The 9,027-nt window shown below is 32.4% G+C and overlaps 1 long non-coding RNA gene across 1 annotated transcript; it reads right to left on the bottom strand.

Annotated features, from left to right (window-relative positions):
- On the bottom strand, positions 1-1,704 carry LOC139514841 (uncharacterized). The gene is made up of 2 exons (XR_011662721.1): positions 1,378-1,704; positions 1-71 (listed from the first exon to the last, which is right to left on the bottom strand). It is a non-coding gene; the product is annotated as an uncharacterized lncRNA (long non-coding RNA).
- Positions 1,705-9,027: the final 7,323 nt, after the last annotated feature.

The raw sequence follows: 9,027 nt of genomic DNA, 5'->3' as shown, positions 1-9,027 counted from the left end.
TTTATATAGATTTTTTTAATTCTTCACATTTTACACATAACATCTGTGTCCCGAAATCATCATTGGTTTGTCTACAAAATAAAGTAAATGTTAATAAAATCATATTAATGTTTGGTCACCAGCATAGCATATATGAAAAACAAAATGTTTGGAAAAAAACATCATACAGAAATATACATTTAGAAATGTCTTGCTGCAAGCTGAATACCGCTACGGGGTGCGATATTATTTCGCTGTGGTGATGACACGACCCATTGGTGGCATTGGGTTGTTTCCTGCTCTTTTGTCGGGTTGATGTCTCTTTGACATATTCCCTGTCTGTATTTTCTATCAAAATCATGCATGCATTTTTATCATTGTTAAAGGCCACACAGTTGCCTATACTTGCTCTCATCCACCTCATTTGAACTTGGGGTGGATAGTTGTCTCATTGGTATTCATACCGCATGTTCTTGCTTGTATAATGTTGACCTTTTGGTACTTTTATTCTCAATTTTTGTTTAAGTCAACAAGATGTCCTGTTAATCATGTTGATGTCTACTTTTGGTAATGTATGTCATTGGGTTCACCGGTTGCTGCCTCATTGACACCTCCTTTCATTGATGCTGCATCTATTGTTTTACTGTCTTGTTTTGCATAAAAACAAATTTTCAGTGTATTCCTCGTGCCATGGTTTTGTTTCAAGGTTTAGATAGCCAATTGGTATATATTCACTGATAGTATTTGTATTCTTTTATGGACTTTTTTTAGTGTGAAAAAATGCCTCTTAAAAGTGCAAAAAAGTATTTTTCTTTTTTAAGTTGACCAGTCCAGACTTGGTTTACTAACAGTTTATTTAAATTACTTTTCATAACAACGTGTCCCACTCCTTATATGTTTGTATAAGCTAAATGCATTTGTTTAAAAAAAAATCGAGCATAAATCATTTTGACCGTTTGGTGTATGTACAAAATCAGTGGCATCTTCTAGATATACTTTGTTTGTTTTTCTTCTGCTTATGGTTTTGAATTGCGTTCCCTCCTTCAAATGTGAACAACATTGCGCATCTCTCCCCCCCCCTTTTTTTTTACACATATCAAGATGCAAACTCCTTTATACACTACATATAAATACAACAAACTTATGATCTTGGATGAAGTTCATATTTCGGCGTCATATCACTTTTCCATCAAGTATTTTTAAAGTTAACAACCCCAAAATGTATTTATAGCGGACACACGACTGTTCGAGTGGTCCCAGTCAATATAAAAAATGCCATTTATTGTATAATTATTAACTTGCTTACGTAGCACGGACATGCATGAAAGAATATAACTACTTGATGTTTCAGTTTGCATTAAAATTTATGTAACAGTTTGTGTTGTTATGTCATCTTACCAAGGTTTGATGTGCTGTTATTTTCCTTCGCGGTCATGGAAGCCATGCTGTCTGGTGTTTTCCACGACTTCTATGTCGTCACAAAAAAAATATAAATAGCTTTAAACAACAATCGGTACCACTCGGGCTTTTCAATAGTAATATCGTAATATAATTTCTTCCGAAGTCAATAACCAACTTCTTGGTTATTCGTCTTGGACATTATCTTTAAAAACAAGCTAAAAAAGCCGATACTATTCCGAATGTCATAAATTACCATTTTTATATCACTTGTCATCCAGACGCTCTACTTTGAAAAATAAAGCGGCTGGATGATCGAGACTAGAGGTATATTGGTATAATGTGTGTAACATACTGAATATTGCGATCGGGAACCAGTCTAATCTAGAGGCAACTCCCGTCGAGCCTTCTAAAATTCATTTTTTGTTTGTTTATGAGTTTAACGATCTTTAACAGCTACAAATAAAATGCAAAAAAAATCACAGCATAAATAATCACAATGATGAATGTAAATAACAGGCAGCAGTTCAAATAAAAATACGTTTCAGATCAAAGTAAAATGATAAGGGAGCTACCATTTGATTTTTATGGGGGGGGGCTAGGATGAAAATTTTTTGTCCTGCTTTTTTTTTTAGTTGTAATCTCTGTCCTGCCTTTTTATATTTTACTCTATTCGGTCCTGCCTTTTTTTTTACTAGTTTATCCTGACTTTTTTTACACAAATTGTCACCCTGCCTTATTTTTTACAAAGTTGCTCATCCTGCCTTTTTTTTTTTTAACTCAAAACTCCTGTCTTGCCTATTTTTTCAAATTTCACCCCCCCCCCCCCCCCCATAAAAATCAAATGGTAGCTCCCTAAGTTTCGTTCAGTTTCAGATAAACCATAAACAGTACTTTATTTTATCAAAAAGAAAAGTACAAAATATGGAGACTCCATTATGGCAATTGAAGTCATTTAAAAGCTTAAACAATGCTAAAAATGTAAGTATTATAATTATCTAAAGAAGTTCATACACATGGTTAGTCATTGAGAAATATGAAGGTGTAAAGTACTTTTTTAATTTAAAAAAAACATTACTTAGTCTAAATATTAGTAAATGAAAATATGTCCATTAACACGATCAAAGTACAACTATAGAAGGTGACGCCAACGCATATTTTGATATTGAATGACTTGATTTAGAACTTGAGTATACATGTACGTAGGCTTTATTGGTTTGTGTATAAATATATATTACTTCAACTTCATACAATATAATTAAATAAATGGACGATCAAAGACATATGATTATCAAAAATCATTATTAATTTACATTGTACAAACAGATTTATCTTTCAAAATTTAAGGATTTTTTGGCAAAGTAGTGCAGTAGTAGTTCAATAAGTTGGTTAAGGACACAGGCACTTGTCTCAGATTTTTTTTTCATAAATAAGGTTAACAAAAACTTTAAAAGCCTCTCATATAAATCAAAATTAATATGGTTAATGTCATCTGAGGATAATGTTATAATAAAAAAAAGTAAGTTTATTAATGTGTACTTTATTCAAAGAGAGAAATTTAATCCCAGATACAGTTAATTCACCGGTAGTTTGTCCATCTGTATTATATTGTGAACTTATACATATTATTCCTGTAGAAATTATTCTGCTGAGAAAGACTTGATTTTGTTTTATTGTTAAATAATCAATGTAATCAATATGTAATCACTTGTATGAAATTGAACTTAATTGTACTGCTCAAATTATTGGGCGTCATAATTGACAATAAAAAACTTTGTATTGTATTGTATTTGTATAATTATATACCTTAATATAACGGGTGTTGGTAGACGAAATAATTACGGTTGATATAATTGGGGAGGCCTACTTCGAATGATTCCGACAGCAAACATATAATAAGTTAATAGCATTCAAGTTTAAAAACAAGATGATTTGGTATGATTGCCAACGAGACAATTATCCCTTTCATTTATAGTTTTCCTTTCATCTATTATAGTAATACAAACACCAAGAAGACACTGCTATTAGGGGCATTTCACTTACATGATGATTAGTAAATGTGTTTTTCTTTTCAAGAGTTTTCCAACATCAAGACTATAAATATTCTTATAAAAATAAGGACATGTTGTATAATTGCCAATGAGACAACTATCCACCAAAGTTCAAACGAACTTAGATGCATGATTTTATTTATTAGTTGTTAGTGGCTTTGAACTAGCTGTCAGTAACAGCGAGTACTCTCAGATCTGTACTTAGTGTCTTTTTGTTGTTTGGATGTACAAGTATCCGACCACGTCCACTTGTATTTGTACTATTTGTATTTTTATCCATCTGATGAGTTAAGCCTCTTTCAACTGATTTTTATAGTTCGTTCTTATATGAGGGGGGGCAAGGGGGTCCCAATAACAGCAAAACAGCAAATTGATTTGACTTATAACAGATAACAAGGAATTAAAATGGACAAAAACAGATAACAGTAAATAAAATATTAAAATAAGTCGAGTCCTTGACAAATCCAGTATTTCTTATTACGGGTATAATCCTTTGTAATGAATTCCATTTTCTATGAAAATGTTTTTTAGAATTATGTATCTAGATATGTATTTGGTATATTCGTATCCGTCCGTCGTCAACATGTCGGACATTAACTCAAACACTCATTAACCATTTTACATAAAACTTTGGAAAATTGTTTATATCAATTGACGTGAGAAATGGGGTTTTATTCAATAAAAATGGTGTTTTTTTTTCAGTTTTCTGATGATATCTCAAAAATCCTTTCACAAATTTGCAAGGAATTTTGATGAATTGTTTATATCTATTGACATGAACTCCCTTTCAATTTTTATAAATTTTAGATTTTACGTTTCCGAGTTAAGGGGTTTTATTAATTAAAAAGGGGGAATTTTCTAGTTTTCGGACATTAACACAAACACGTTTTCAGCAGTTCTCATGAAACTCTGCTCAATTGTTTATATCTATTGTTGTAAGCGCCCTTTTAATTTTTTTTAATTTTCGATTTTATGTTATTCAGTTAAGGGGTTTATTCATTAAACAAGGGTAAAACTATATGGCACCGACAACTTCGTTGCGGGGCCATAAAAAGATGGTAGTTTCCAGTTTTCGGACAATAACTCAAATTAAAATGTTTTCAGCAGTTCTCATGAAACTTTGATGTATTGTTTATATACAGGTATGTGCAGCTTCGGATTCCAGTACATGGTGGGAACTTTCATTGTACAATGTATTTGGTTCTGCTTTGAAAAGAGCTGAGTCTATACCATATAATATAAAAGGTTAACTGGTTGTAAGGACCTAGTCCTTAATTGAGATCCTTGTTAGATATTCCTGGCCATATGTTTTCCTTTTTGTCTTATTAAGAATTGTTCTAATTTGATATGTTTGTACGGGAAACAAGGAACATTATCCTCATACAAAAGAATAAGATAATTCTAAATAAACGTTCCAAAAAAATGGAATGTATTACAAAGGATAATCATAAGATATACTGGAATATTGTCCTGGACCTCACTTCTGTGATGGGTATATGTTAATGGAATCCTTCTCCGAATATGGGACCAACATATTAGTAATGGTAGACTCAAATGTCCAATGATCTTTAATTTCTACCTAAATTTTGGCTGTCAAAAAAATGCTAACATTCCAATTTTCAATAACAGTTAACAGCAAATACATTATCAAAATAACTGATAAAAAAAAAACTAAAAGCCCAATAACAGCTAACAAAGAATAAGACAATAACAGCTAACAGCAAATATATTTTCAAAATAACAGATAACAAAGAATTAAAATGCCCCATAACAGCATAACAGCTAAACCCCTTGCACCCCCTCTTATATTGTACTGTTACACCACTGTCCCAGGTTAGGGGGAGGGTTGGGATCCCGCTAACAGGTTTAACCCCGCCACATTCTGTATGCATGTGCCTGTCCCAAGTCAGGAGCCTGTAATTCAGTGGTTGTCGTTTGTTTATGTGTTAAATATTTGTTTTTCGTTCATTTTTTTGTACATAAATTAGGCCGGTTTTTTTTTCTCGTTTGAATTTTTTTACATTGTCATTTCGGGGCCTTTTATAGCTAACTGTGCGTTATGGGCTTTGCTCATTGTTGAAGGCAGTACGGTGACCTATAGTTGTTAATTTCTGTGTCATTTGGTCTCTTGTGGAGAGTTGTCTCATTGACAATCATACCACATCTTCTTTTTTATAATGAATGTAAACAATAATTAGAGGCAACCGTACGACCTTCAATAATGAGAAAAACCCATACCGTATAGTCGGCTATAAAAAGCCCCAACATGAAAAATATATAATAATTCAATTGAGAAAACTTACGGCTTAATTACTAACAAAACAATTTACGATAAACAAATATGACAGACATGAACCAACGACAACAACTACAGGCTCCTGACTTGGATTTATTAGTATGCATCAGTATTTCTGTTTAAACTATTTAATGACACAGACTATTTGTCAGATCGTGAATTGTAAATTGTTTCAAGATATTTATCGTGTTCGATATAACAAAACACTTAATGACTGGTTAAAAGGGGAATAGCAAGTTCGTTGTCCCTTCTAAACCAACTATTACTCTCGGTCTTGCCTCCAGCTATAGTCAGCATCTCAAGGACAACAATATTGATATTCCACTCATAACCAGTGCAGTCAATACGTGTATACTTTTACCTATTACGAGTTGTGCAATACATATGTTTGCTTCTTTACTTCTAGTCATACCAACATCAAGACGGTACTGCTATCATAGATAACACTGCCCTTTCTTGGATCTTGATATTTATATCTTTAACGGGGAGCTTAATACCAAAATTTATGATGTAAAGATGATTTTTCATTTCCCTTTGTTAATAAACCATTTCTAGATGTGATGTGCCCTTGTCACCATCTTATGGTGTTTATATATCTCAACTTGTTCGATTCCCGCGTGTATGTAACACCGTATTTGATTTCAACGAAAAAAATCTCTGTATTACAGACACCTTATACGTTCAGGTATTTCACATCCCATTTTTTATTGTAATATTCTATACAAAGCACAAAAATGTCGACATTCACCTCAAAGGTTAACCAAACCTTTAAACAGACTTATTCAGAAAGAATATTATTACGATACTGTTGTCAGTTCATTAAAGATGACATATTTTGGTATTGATATTGATTCGCTCATATGGTCTTTGCATCGGAAATAAACACATTTATTCTAAAACCAGTTGTTGGCATGATACGGGTTATGTTCTTCTCATATATTTAATGATGGTATGATTCTAAACCTCTAACGGGAGGGATTTTGCTTGATTTTCATATGATGAAGACATAATCTCTTAATCAGTTTAATCGAGGTCTGGAGCTTGCATGTCAGTAGCTGCTAGTAGTCCCTTGTTAATTTATGTATCATTGTCATTTTGCTTAGTTTCGTAAGTTACCAACATTGGACTCGGACTTCTTCTAAACTGAGTTTTACTGTGCATATTACTGTGTATTTGTTTATTCTACATTAGCTAGAGGTATAGGGGGAGGGTTGAGATCTCACAAAACATGTTCAAACCCGCAGCATTTTTGCGCTTGTCCCAAGTCAGGAGTCTCTGGCCTTTGTTAGTCTTGTATGATTTTTAATTTTAGTTCATTTATATTTTTCATAGTTTAGTATGACGTCCATTATCACTGAACTAGTACACATTTATGTTTAGAGGCCAGCGGAAGCCCGCTTCTGGATGCGGGATTTTCGCGCTGTGTGGAAGACCCATTGGTGGCCTACGGCTGTTTTCTGCTGTTTGGTCGAGTTTGTTGTCTCTTTGACACATTCCCCATTTCCATTCCCAATTTTATTTTGTCTTTAATACCGTGTGAAGACAGTAGAGTGCCTCCCCGTATATATAATATATATAATATACTAGATAATGGAGTGTGTGTCCGAGCGAGAACTTCTCTAGATTCATTACTTTTGGAATATTTATCTAAAACTCGTATTTCACTATTCAGTCCCATTCTACTATTTAGTATTTGGTCTATGTTTCACTTGACCATTTCTTCATGCATAAGTAGGACAAAAACAAATCAATTCTACGTATTATCAAATAATTACTTGTCTTGGTTCATCATTTTAATCGATATTAAATAAAACCTAATTTTAATATATTTAATTTTATGTATTATTACATAATTAAGCAATAAGTCCCGTGTTCATATTTGCAATTTTTGCCGTGTAAGACGTCACAACAATAACTAACAATACAAAAATAAACGGAAAAAAAAATCAAAAACAACTGAACGGATTACGATGAATTCAAACAGGTGGGATATAATATGATCATATGCATGGTGTGAAACGGTTACGATAAATATCATGTCAGTTCGCATTCTAGTGGCCATTTTCGAAATTCCATACAGCTGCAAGATTTGAAAATTCGAGTATACAAAAATGAAAGCAAGCACTTCGATATTACAATATTTTCACATAAGTCATAGAAAAGGTTCTACATGCAAATGTAATTTTATTGAATTTTACGAGCACATATCTATTTCTAACATAGCTTCTTGTTTTATTTTTTTCTTCAGTATTTTCCGTGTCTCCCTTAAATGTTACCATAGAGCCATTGTTTAAGATTTTTCAGTACCATGCTAATTTAGGGTATTTTAAATTTTTGACAGACAAATGAACTATGAAAACAAATGTTACTACTGAAATGTGATTTTTTTAAAGATTTGTTTAAGCCTTCAATGTTAAGGAAACGCTAAATTTTTCATCAATTTCCATTAAGTTGTCCATGTCTCCCCAAAATGTTACCACGTCCAAATTGAACGTTTTTTGCAAGGAACGTCAATGTAATTATTCGTATTATATATATTTTATTTTCCATAGACTAAAAGTTCTGTTTAATGATAATATATTTTTTCCGGAGAGAGTTTTCAAAAAAAATTCTAAAATGTAATAAATCAACAAGAAATTTTACTTCCATCAAAGTTTTGTAAACCATGTGCTGATCTTAAAGGCGTCGAAGTTTTTGATAAATGATAAGTTTTCTTTAATACTGAACCTTCCGACTTTGGGACCTATAGTAAAAGATATGTTTCTGCTAGTACGAATGGTTGTTGCATACACTAACAGTTATTTCCACGCATCCGACAAACTGATGCATGTGAAAAATACTCATCCTATTTCAAGGACATAGATCACTTTTTAATCTTAATAAAATGAGCAATTTCAAACTGCCGTTTCCTTTCCAAAGGCTGAGGATGAAATTGAAATTATAGATTAAGTAAAAAGAGGATACATATAGTAGCTGTTGCTGCCATTGACCCGAACGAGAATTTTTTTTCATTATAATCTTCTCGAAGGACACATATTTGGCATGTTGGTAGTACGGATAGAAACACCCTAAAATTAGTTCAATAAGTTAAGATTATGAGGAAATAAATAAAATCGAGAATGGAAAGATTATTCATCAAAAATGTATAATTAGTCATGTTTACAGTCTATAATTTTTTAGTGCAAAGCTTTAACGTTTTGTACAGAAGTCGGTTAAAATAAATGAAAAGTACGTCGATTAACGTTACCATTACTAAACCGAACACTGTGCGTAACGTCTTTTAAAAATTGGTTTTTGTCCTCT

This window comes from Mytilus edulis, chromosome 3 (assembly GCF_963676685.1).
Source record: "Mytilus edulis chromosome 3, xbMytEdul2.2, whole genome shotgun sequence".
In the NCBI taxonomy this organism is placed as follows: domain Eukaryota; kingdom Metazoa; phylum Mollusca; class Bivalvia; order Mytilida; family Mytilidae; genus Mytilus; species Mytilus edulis.
The sequence above is the reverse complement of the archived record's forward strand: the minus strand, read 5'-3'. Positions and strand labels throughout refer to the sequence as shown.